The following is a 12,150-nucleotide window of genomic DNA, read 5'->3' on the forward strand; positions in this document are numbered from 1 at the left end:
CAGAAACGACGATTTCAGGAATAGTAAATAATGAAATGTCATATTGGACTTTGGAACATACTAGTAATTTTATGAGTGGATGTTCTTTATGAGTGGATGGCCAATAAGGTTGAATATGTTCAAAATCTGAAAGGGGAGTATAATCAGAGATTCTGCAGGTACTTGTGAACCGACAATCAAAGAAATATTTGGTTGGCACACTTTGACAATATGTTGGAACTCTTCATTGCTGCTCTGAGAGTTCAGTGAAATTATGTTTGATGAGTACAAAGCTTCCCCTTTGCCCTTCCCTCCCCCAATCCCCTCAACCAATGTTGGGGGGACCGGGGACTGGAGAGCCCAATGTCAAAATTGCTTTCATCAACATTGAATTGGGGGAGAGGGGCAGCGATTTTTAGTTATTATGCCAGAGTGTGCCAACATTAAATTCGTTGATTGTAATCTCCCTACTAATGTGATAATATTAATCATTTTAGTGCAGTGATAGCGCCATCTATTCAGTTTATGTCGTATATAAAACGTTTTGAAGCTATATTTTACACAATGAAATATATAAATGAATAAATATTGATTTAAGCATCCCAGAAGTGTGGTGGAGGGGAAAAACAAGGCAAACTGCAAAAAACAATAATCATCAGGGTTGCCACGCAGTACTATCAAGAAACAATTAGCGATCAATGTTGCCCCATAGCAAAGAAGCAATATCAATGAAGCTTAAACTATAAATTAGCCTCCGATAGAGGGTATGATATAGGGTGGCGGGTTGCTTCTAACAGCTAGCGCGCTGTCTGTAACGAAATTCAAACTTGTAATATTGTTTAAGGCTGTTCAAACATTTTCTTCACACATGATAAGGCGTGATTGTCCGATTTTTACATTTACTTCATGTGTTAAATTTGTGAATATTCTCAGTCATCCAGGTAAACAAAATAAAATGAGTTTTAAATCTGTTCATCTGGACTTATTATTTTTGATAGCGACAGTATCGCGTCTCATCCAAGACGCATCATCAGGCTGACTGATCAGATGATGAACCATTGACCTGTGACACACTTGATGGTATGACGTCACAGGAGAGTCGCCGGGGTAGCTTTCTGATTGCTGTGTCGTAGGTCCTCGAAAGGTTGTGGCGCAGTCCCCCTCCTCTGTTGAGCGAAGATTCCTCCCGCCGGACATGTATAGCTTCCTTGACCCCTCTTTCAAACCACTTATGTTCTCTATCGAGCACAAGCACATCATTATCCTCAAATGTATGATTGGCAAATTTGAGGTGCGTGTACACCGCTGAGTCATTCAAACCTGTAGAACTGGGTCTTTACACTGGATGGCATAGGGGAGACCAAACAACCCTTGCATAAACGCATGTACCAGCACCGTAGACCCAGTTCTACAGATTTGAATGATTCAGCGGTGTACACGCACCTCAAATTTTCCAATCATACATTTGAGGATAAGGATGTGTTTGCAGGCATACCATCCACAAACCTCAGAAGACAATTTGGATTTTGTCACCAGCCCGTCGAGCCCTAGAGCTAGACCACATTTTCCATCATTTCATCAATAGAGATCAGAAACCGCCTCGTCTTAAATCCAGACAGCCCTTTGCTCCCTGTGGGGGGAAGGAACTTACATCATCTGCCTCACCCACCGAGACCAATGCCCACTGGACAACCCATCAGGTGGCGTGAGGAATAGCTTTCAACATCAAGTCCTTTACAACCCCCCACACACACCCCCACACCCAACCCACCCCACCCCCACACCACACCCACCCCACCCCACCCCTACACACACCCCCACCCCTACCCTCACCCCCACACACCCCACACAGTAGTGACCCAACAGCAAGATATCTTGGTTTTGATCGCCCCAGTTAACCATAGGTGAGACTAAACCACCTTCGCACAGGGGTTGGGCACTTCAAGGAAATGGAGCCTGAGTGTGGCAGAACACCAGATAGCGGATCACATCATCTCTGAATGTCCCTTCTATGGACTGCCAAATGGAACAACTGGATTAACAAGGGCTGTTCAGAAAGCATCCTGAGATCTATATAAATACCTCCCGGTTATTAGGTTTCACACGCACGACGTATTACACAACTTCTCTATAGACTTTAAAAGAGGCCGCGAGAACATGAAAAAACATGGGATAATTTTATAGAATAGATAAATCGAAAAAATAGTGAAAGTTAATAAATAGTATTTGAAGGATTTTCTATAATTCGACTCTCAAAAATAGAGACTTCTTTACAGTGCGTCACACAGTGTCATCGTCCCGATATCTTTGCGGCAGAAATCGCCATGGTAGGTTGAATCCACAACCACGCATCACAGTGACATCGCCCCGATATCTTCATGGTAGAAATCGCCATGGTAGGTTGAATCCACAGCCACCCATGGCCATTTTATTCGGACCTTATGAGATGCATAATTAGCGAAGTGACCTGACTAATGCTACTGACAATAACCGGGGTAATTGATTTCTCGCTGTGTGAGTAAGCTTGTATACGACATTGCGGTCAATGGTTATACTGCCTCCACTGAGTAGTGAGTGCAGCTATAGCCTGCTGCGCGCTGTAGTCCATACAGGACCAACGCAATATAACATTAGAGTTTTGGTCAGATTTTGAGTTCAAAGCGCACAGCCAATTTTCAAAGCGCACGCTAACGACTATCATATTTATTCAACACGTATTTTCAAGTGTATGAGACCACATCTGGTTTCTTGAGAAACAAATATTTTGCGGGAGATATTCATCATTTTCTAACCCAGTATCCGAAGATTTTCGTCTGATATCAAAATCGTGCATAGCAATTCACGTGTATCGATCCCGTGTATTCATTTTAGTGTCTCTGCTGCACCAAATAATTATTAGCCAGGCGATGTCGGTGTGCGCATGGCCATTTTGTTCCGACCTTTGAGACGCATAATGAGCCGAGGGACATCTGACTAAGGCTACTGACAATAGCCTGGTAATTGACCTCTCTGTGTGTGAGTGAGCATGTATACGCCATTGATGAGGTCAATGGTCATATGCTTTTAGACTGCTTGCACGAGTGAGTGCAGCTAGCCTACGCTGCAATAATAGTTCGGCACATATAAAATCAGAATATTTTTGTCATTTTTTGAGTTCAAGACGCAATGGTTCTTTCTCAAGACGCAAGCTAACGACTATCATATCCGTTGAACACGTATATTCAAGTGCAAGGAACAAAATCTGGCTTCTTTAGACTAAATCAATTACGGGAGATATTCATCATTTTCTACCCCGGTATCCAAAGATTTATCGTCTGAATATCAAATCGTGCATAGCACATTCACGTGTATCGATCCCGGGTATTCATTTTAGTATCTCTGCTGTACCAAGTAATTATTACCCAGGCGATGTCGGTGTGCGTCACCAATAGACAAGGTAAACTTTTCACGTGACCAGGGATCAATATGTTTTAGGTCAAAGTAAACAGGTCATGACGCACAATGGTGCTCTTTTTGTAAATAAATTGAAATCTTCTTTTGATTTCGAGTCATAATATCTAATAAAGATATTACAGCTTCACGTAAAATGACTTTAATACCAGTACATGGCTGTCATCATAACCACAAGCAGGTTATGTCAGAATTGCTACTAGCAAGGGAACATTATTCCGATTTTCCTAATGACCAAATCGTTGAATGTGCATTTTGTGAATTTATTTTACAACATTGCATTATATGCTAAATTGGTCCATTCTGACATTATCACATATTAATAAAATAGAACTACGTTACCGATATTAGACTTCGAGTGCATTTTTATTTTCAAATTTTATTATCGTAATTTATCATTTAATTTGATGACATTTAAGCTTCAAATCGGTATAAACATGTTGAGTATAGGAACATACGTTACACCGAGTCATCTTTTTTCCGTTTTCTCCAAATGTTTTTTCCCTGCTTTACTAAATGAAAGGCAAGGATCTCCATTGTTTCAAATAGAAACCTCTTGTTACCAGCGTGCATTACCAAACAACAGACTGATGGTTACGGATGAATACCAAGTTACCATGGTAACCTTACTTTCCTTGCTCGACAGCTACTTAAAAATCAAATTGAATTGTTTAAAGTAAAATATAATACAATTCGCTTGCCCATTATATTTAACCATCAACATAATTTATTAGTAACGAGAGATGAGGCAATTGTGCTTGATACGATCTAATTTCTGAACACGAAATATAAATGATAGCCAGACGAAAAACAGATATTATCATGGTTATTACTTCCAGTGTTGAAATAATTTTAAATGTACTTCCAGTCACTCAGCGTACTCAGAGGGACAAGATGAGGAGAAAAAGATACATTACAGTACTCATACAATGACTTAATATTATGGCCAATCTTAAATTGACAGCCAAATAACTAATACAAAGTATTTTTGCTGAGAGAGAGAGAGGGAAGGTGATTTTTTGGCACACGTTCATGTGGCACAGTGACATCGCCCCGATATCTTCATAGTAGAAATCGCCATGGTAGGTTGAATCCACAGCCACCCATGACCATTTTATTCGGACCTTATGAGATGCATATTATTAGCGAAGTGACCTGACTAAGGCTACTGACATAGACGGGGCAATTGATTTCTCGCTCTGTGAGCAAGCTTGTATACGACATTGCGGTCAATGGTTATACTCTCTCCACTTGAGTGAGTGCCGCTATAGCCTGTTGCGCGCTGTAGTCCATACAAGACCAACGCAATATAAAATTGAGAGTCTTGGTCAAATTTTGAGTTCAAAGCGCACGGCCAATTTTCAAAGCGCACGCTAACGACTATAATATCTGTTCAACACGTATTTTCAAGTGTATGAGACCACATCTGGTTTCTTGAGAAAAATTCATTTACGGGAGATATTCATCATTTTCTAACTCAGTATCCGAAGATTTTCGTCTGATATCAAAATCGTGCATAGCAATTCACGTGTATCGATCCCGTGTATTCATTTTAATGTCACTGCTGCACCAAATAATTATTAGCCAGGCGATGTCGGTGTGTGTGGTGCCCTTTTAATAAAACATAAACGGAAACGCTTAAATATACTAATTTTCCTGCTCGGTGAGCTCGCAATTTAATCTAGACCGGTTAAGGTTAAATTGGGATTCAAAAAAAATTGGCCTGTGCCAGGGCAGGGAGTTTTTTTTAAAGCAGGCCGGGGGGGAAAATATTTTCGAAATTTTACTCCCCTTATTGGAAAGCCCCAGAGGCTGAGCCCTTATCATGTCAACAATGCAACATATCAACACACTATTGACTATCACGTGGCGGGTACACTCAGAACGCTAGTCAATGGCTGGATATTGGTATACAAGGCCCACTTAGTCATATATTTAGGCACTGAAACGATCCATTCGGTGTTTTGTGTTACACCTTTCACCTTAAAATTAATGTTCATTTTTTCAGTAATGTCAGAAGTAACCATAATGGTGCTAAAATCAGGCGTGAAATTTAGTATTCCAGTGTAAAATTTTCGATTTTAACAGGCTTCAACTTGCCTTTTTTTTTTATCATACTTTTAGCTTTTTAAACTAATAATAGTACGCTAATGAACGATTTTCCCCAACTATCTAACGCAATGTTTTACAAAAACACCCAAAATGCACCCAAATTAGCTCTAATTGGGTACTTTTAAAGTCAATTTTGGCCTAATGCCTCCAATTGGGTGCATTGGTCTCCATCGAAAACCCACCCATCGATGAACCAAAATCGATTAACTTCTCCGCCGGGAGCAGATTCCAAAATAACACAGGCATGACAAAGGGCAAACAAGACAAGAAGAGGATTATCTGGCAGAGGTCAAATGGTCACTCTGATCTGACCTATGCAGTGAAGTCAAAAGTAAGTCAAAAAGATTTATGATTATTGTAAATAAATAAACAATCAGATAAGATATATTCACCTCAGATTTTATCATGGTTATCTTTGGCATATGGGAAAATATGAAAACATATCGATAGGTTTCCTTTTTTCTAAGCAAGGTTGATTATAAATGTTGATTGAAAGAGGGGAAATAAAAAACCCCGAAAAAAAGTGAGCTCTAAACCATCTTTCTACCACCACAACTTGGGTTATACACTGCTAAAGACGAAGACGAAATAACGTTGGGCCTTTTGTCTATCATTACATTCCATCATGTTTTATTCTGATCAATATTGTATTGTTTAAAGGGTCAATTATGAAGCATACAGTATAATTATCGTAATTTGTTCAATATATAATCATCCTACGTCACTCACAGATACAAAAGGCCCTTGAATAGTTTTCATTACCTGACTTAATCGTCAAAAAATATATTAAGTACGTGCTTAATATTGCATTTAAATGATATGAATTGTTAGCTTCACAAAAGCCTGTTTCAACCTATTAGTATATAGACGTAAGGATTGTAAAGACGTCAGGGTTTTTGCGTTAAAAATAGCCCATTCTCACAAATGAGCGTGCCGACATTTCATGCGTGGATATATCATGTCAACGCATTCATAGGATGAGCATTTGCTGGCATAAGCCAGTGCATTGTAATAGTGATATGCAATACATTGTGTTTTGAAAAAATAGAAAACCGGGGTAGAAAACTGAGTCATGAAGCTTCAAACATAGATTTCTTATCTTCTTACAAAATTTACATCTGTCAGGTAGCACGAACACGAAGTTGAACAATGATGGCGCTATTTATCTACATGTAAAATCTTGTTTGCATCTTTATTAGGGGTAGACACATGTAAAAGTTCATGGTATTATAACAGACTAACAAATGACAAGGGTATTTTCAAAAATCTTTCTATCATATTATTTGGATAATTTAAATTAAAAATATGTGTAAATAGCGCCCTCAATTTGCACACAAATGTATAAATTAAGATTACAACAAAAAGATGAATAATTTGATAAAGAAACAAAACTCTATGTTAAAAATTGCTACAAAATATTATGTTTATGTACAGTTTATTACTGTGATGTGATAGCTGTTGGTATTACTCAGGTCTAGAATTGAATTACAATTAGTTCACAGCGCATAAGAGACGCATAATGAGCCGAGGGACTCCGACTAAGGCTACTGACAATAGCCTGGTAATTGACCTTTCTGTGTGTGAGTGAGCATGTATACGCCATTATGAGGTCAATGGTCATATGCTTTTAGACTGCTTGCACTATAGTTCGGCACATATAAAATCAGAATATTTTTGTCAGTTTTTGAGTTCAAGACGCTAGCTAACGACTATTATATCCATTGAACACGTATATTCAAGTGCAAGGAACCAAATCTGGCTTCTTTAGACTAAATCAATTACGGGAGATATTCATCATTTTCTACCCCGGTATCCAAAGATTTATCGTCTAATGTCAAATCGTGCATAGCCCATTCACGTGTATCAATCCCGGGTATTCATTTCAGTGTCTCTGCTGTATAATGTAATTATTAACCGGGCGATGTCGGTGTGCCACGGTAACGTTTGAGTGTAGATCGTGCAGCTTATTTTAACTTCGGGCACTAGGATTATACAAAATAATACAACATGTTTTGAGGGGAAGTAGTCAAAACTACTGGTCCCTCGGTGTTGGATGGGAAGCTAACGGGATGCATTCTGCTACCTGGCAAGTGAATGAGTGATCTGGGTTATTTGTGGGTTCCAAATTCTGCTACTGTCCTCTGTGTTGTCATCCAGGGTAACCAAGATTAACAGGTCTATCATCTTCATTTAACTTACCGTTTTTAGGGTTTTCAGGGTTTAGGGTTTTCAGGGTCAATTTCACTACCTTTAACCCTTCGTAACTCAAGTAAGTTGAAGTAACCATTCGTAAAGCTAGTACTAATATCCAGTACTAGATGTAACTTTACGAAGGGTCCCTATAGTAAATCCATATTAATTACGAAGGGTACAGTTCGTAAGTAAGTTTTTGGGAAATGAAATGGAACTTAGGACTCGTCGTAAGTTACGAACGATTTCAAGACTTACAAATCTTCGCAAAGTTGAGTGAAATGGACCCTGGTATGACAATAAACTACAATTAGAAGGTAATGACTGCGCATCAGTTGTTTTGAGGGTATTTTTAATTCAATTTACGTCACATTTTCTTCTTTTAATTTGAAAACAGAACACAATTTTTACTTTATCTTTCGTTTCCCCTGTAAAAAATCGAATAGCCCATTAAGGAAATACCGCTAGCGACCAATCACATTCGCACGCAATCATGCGATGTCCAAATACGGCGGCCAGCGTTCGCGTAAATTGTTCGAACGCGTAACACGTAACGCGGTCATTGTAAAGAGTACTTTTAGCTACGTCACGAGACGCGGTCATTATACTTTTTCAATGACCTGCATTTGCGTCCGCGTATTTAAAAGTTATTATCTGTGATTGGATCGCACTTGCTGCGTATATTAATGAGGTTATGAATAGACAATAAAAACGGAGAAATCCGGCTTAAATTTCAAAGGGAGCAAGAAACAACATGGCCGCATCTGAGCAGGGCACTCTCCTGTGACTTGACTCATTGTGACAATGTCCACTTTGAAGCTGTACTTAGTCTTCTCCACGAAGTGCTCTCAAAATTCATCCATGCTGCAAACATCAAGTTGCAAACATTAGCCATTGCTATATGCTAATACACTCTAATGCATTTCGAAGTTGTTGTAAATATACCGGTACTAATCATTTAGGACAGCCCGTGGCATGTGCAGTGTAACGATAATCAGCATTTTGTCTTGCTAAGAACCAATTTTTTTTGCATCCTTACATCTCTGATGATAAAAATAAGGATTGCTTCCATTTTTTTCTGTGCATCCTATTCTCAAATTGTTCATCTCATTGCTAGGAATTAAAAAAATACAATTATTATATTGCACAATAGTGTTCAGGACCTACACCTATAGATATGTCATCAATTGTCACATATATTTTACATAGGGATCTTTTTTTTCTTCAAAATGCTCCGATCCAATCGTAACTTTTTTAATTCGCGATATAATACACATTTTATGGCAAATGATTAAAAATTGATATTTTTGATATTTAACAGTCCTCGAAGTAAACTTTATAAATGATATGTACTATGTGTGTGTAGCTGGGATGAAAAACCATTCATCAATTGAAAATTTTGACCTTTCGTATTTTTCCTGATTACTGTTGTTTTTAACTCCACAAAAGGGTCCTGTAACTATCAAGCATTCAGTCACATAATTATCCGAGATATGTCACATATCACAATATCACATTCAACATGTTCAAAATTATCATAATATACAAGTAAGATATGTATATTATAGGGGCAAGGACTACAACTACTGCACTGGAAATTTTATTTCGGCACACACAGTGCAGCAGTTGTGGAGTTAAGTTGCAGTCAAAAATGAGTGGAAACCAGTTTTTGATCAATAAATCAATAACTACTTGCCTTGTGTTGCTAAATTTTCAGAGCAATAGTTGTAATCCTTGCCCCTACAACATGCATATCTTAATTGTCACCAATTCGCTATAATTTTTGAGAAAAATGCAGAAATAGACACAAAATTGGCCAGGGGTGTAGTCCCCCCTTAAGGACTATGATAATATTTATATTGAGCGTGTCTTACTGTTCTGATTTATGTTGTTAACTCTTCAACATGTTCAAGAGGTTCAGGTTTTAAGCATTCAGTCACTTAAAAATAACTCAATGTCACAAATCGCAATTTATGTAACACGCTCAACATGTTCAAGATGATTGTAAGAGAAATCTTCACATATTATCCTCCGTCACCCAGATACAAAAGGCCATTGAATCATTTCCATTACCAGACTTTCTCGTCAAAAATAGATGAAGTACGTGCTTAACGTTGCATCTAAATCATATGAATTGCTGGTTTCTAAAAAGCCTGTTCACTCTTTATAAAAGAACATAACGTATGCAAGGATAGTACAGACGTCAGCTATTTGCCTTCAAAATAGCCCTTTATCTCAAATGAGCGTGTCGACGTGTGTGGATATCATGTCAACGCATCCCCCACGCACACTCCCAGAAGATGAGGTCTTTTGGTTCTAAAAAGTCAGTCGTAAAAGACTGAGTCATGAAAAAACATCGAAACGTACATTTCCTATCTTCATAAACATACAACTTTTACATCTGCCAGCTAGCTAAATTTCTGCCTAGTTTCAAACCTATATCTAAAGAAAACATTTAAATGAATACCCATATTATTATGACTCACTTTTCACAACATTTCATGATGAAAAACAATATGCATATAACTCTCTTATTCTCTCCCATTATTTGTCTTGTCACCGTTTTCTTCCATATGCAACTAATCTTGTCACAAGCAATTGTAAAATTTCGCAAGTAAATAAGACAAAATGATGAATCCTCTTTGTGTTGTTTTTCACCTTCACCATGTTCACTATATTAGCTTTGCAAAAACCCGAGTCAATGTCTAGCACTTAGCCATTTCGGGAATTGTCAACTGACAAGTATCTTGTACATCATAACTTTCTATTATTATGCATACTCAGTCCCACTGTCGCAGACTCGTGGCATTTTACTGAATCCGCCTAACATAGGGCTCATTTTCAGCATCGATTATTGGGAAATTAATCAAATACAAATTGAAATAAACATCGATCTATTGTGAAATCTCTCAAGTTTCTAATTGGTTCACCCCCACAAGTAATGTGCACCACATCATGAATCTGTACATAAACGGAAGTATATAAATTCACGAACATCTATCTAACCTTCTTACATTGAATTGAATCATTCAACTGTCATGACTGTGTTTATTTACAGCAATCAGAAGCAACAAATACTGGAACTTACTTTTTGCAACTATTGCGACGTTGCGTCTGGAGCTATATGTGATGCGATCAAGCAAAATCAGTCGGAACTCGGAAATATTAAATTTTCAGTGTCTTATAGGATAGCAAAAAGGATTTACAAGGCTGGATTTGGCAGAAAACACCATTAAATTTGAACAAGCAGTTCCAAAGATATACCGTAAGCAATTAAAGAGTTTCCAAAACAAGAGGAAACAAAAGAAAAGTTTTCCTATGTTTGGCTATATCTCAACATCAATATTTCCGAGTTAGGTATCGTTTCGATGGCCCGCGCCCGGTCCCGTGGCTTCTTTTTATGCCTCTCCTATGCCATTGTTCCTCCTGTAAACGCCTTCCAGTATCCTTTAAATGCAGGAGGTGAACAGCGGAGTTTTGCGTTTCGTTGATGCTTGGTCTTCTATGTTGACCAATACGGGTCATAGCATATGAGAGGCATAAAAAAGGCCATTTGGGAGCGCATGCAACCATCACTGAACAAGAAAAGGGGACTCCGCTTTAACTTATCTCATGCATGGGAAGCGGAAACGCTTTTCAGAATCATATCAACCTTTTTTCAGCAATTGCTGAAACTTAAATATGCATTTTACTTGATGATTGAGCCATCTGTATTTCTGGCTTTTATAAAGGTTAGTCAAACCATGGTCAAACACTTATTCTCCTCATTCTGCTCGATCGAGCCACCTGTATTTCATGGCTTTTGGGTCAATCACACCATTTTGTAAAATATTAAAATTTAGGGCTATTATTCTCATACAGGTGAAATTACGCTGAATATTTTAACGTTTTTAAATGGTAACAGATTGAGTGACCACCGCGCCGCTCCGCAAAAAAAGGAAAGTATTGCAATAAGTGTATCCATTCAGAGGCGATGTGAGTTTGCAGAGTGCATTACCAATAGTAAATCACCTGGCTCTTGGGTCAACCTGACACTACTTATTCTGGAAGAGTTCACTTAGATAGTTCAATGTTCATAGTAGCTAGAGTTCTATAAAACATAAAAGCTACTCACATTTTATGGCGACTCGACATTTCTTAGTCATATGAGTGATGGGACGTACTCAATTTCTCTGTCATTTAAATCTGTCAGTAACCAATGACGCGGAAGGAGGAAGAAGTAATCTATAATGTATTAATCATATAGATGGTCAGTACGGACAGCTTAACTGTTTCCTCCAATTTTTATCTTTAGAAAATGAATGATTTGTTGCACCTGGTGCACGGGTCAGTGTGGTGGGTGTGTGAAGGTATGGGTTGTCTCAAATTTCAAATGACTTGACTCGAGAAGCTTCTGAAGCAAATGAAAATCGAAGTAAC

Source organism: Amphiura filiformis, chromosome 6 (assembly GCF_039555335.1).
Source record: "Amphiura filiformis chromosome 6, Afil_fr2py, whole genome shotgun sequence".
NCBI lineage: Eukaryota > Metazoa > Echinodermata > Ophiuroidea > Amphilepidida > Amphiuridae > Amphiura > Amphiura filiformis.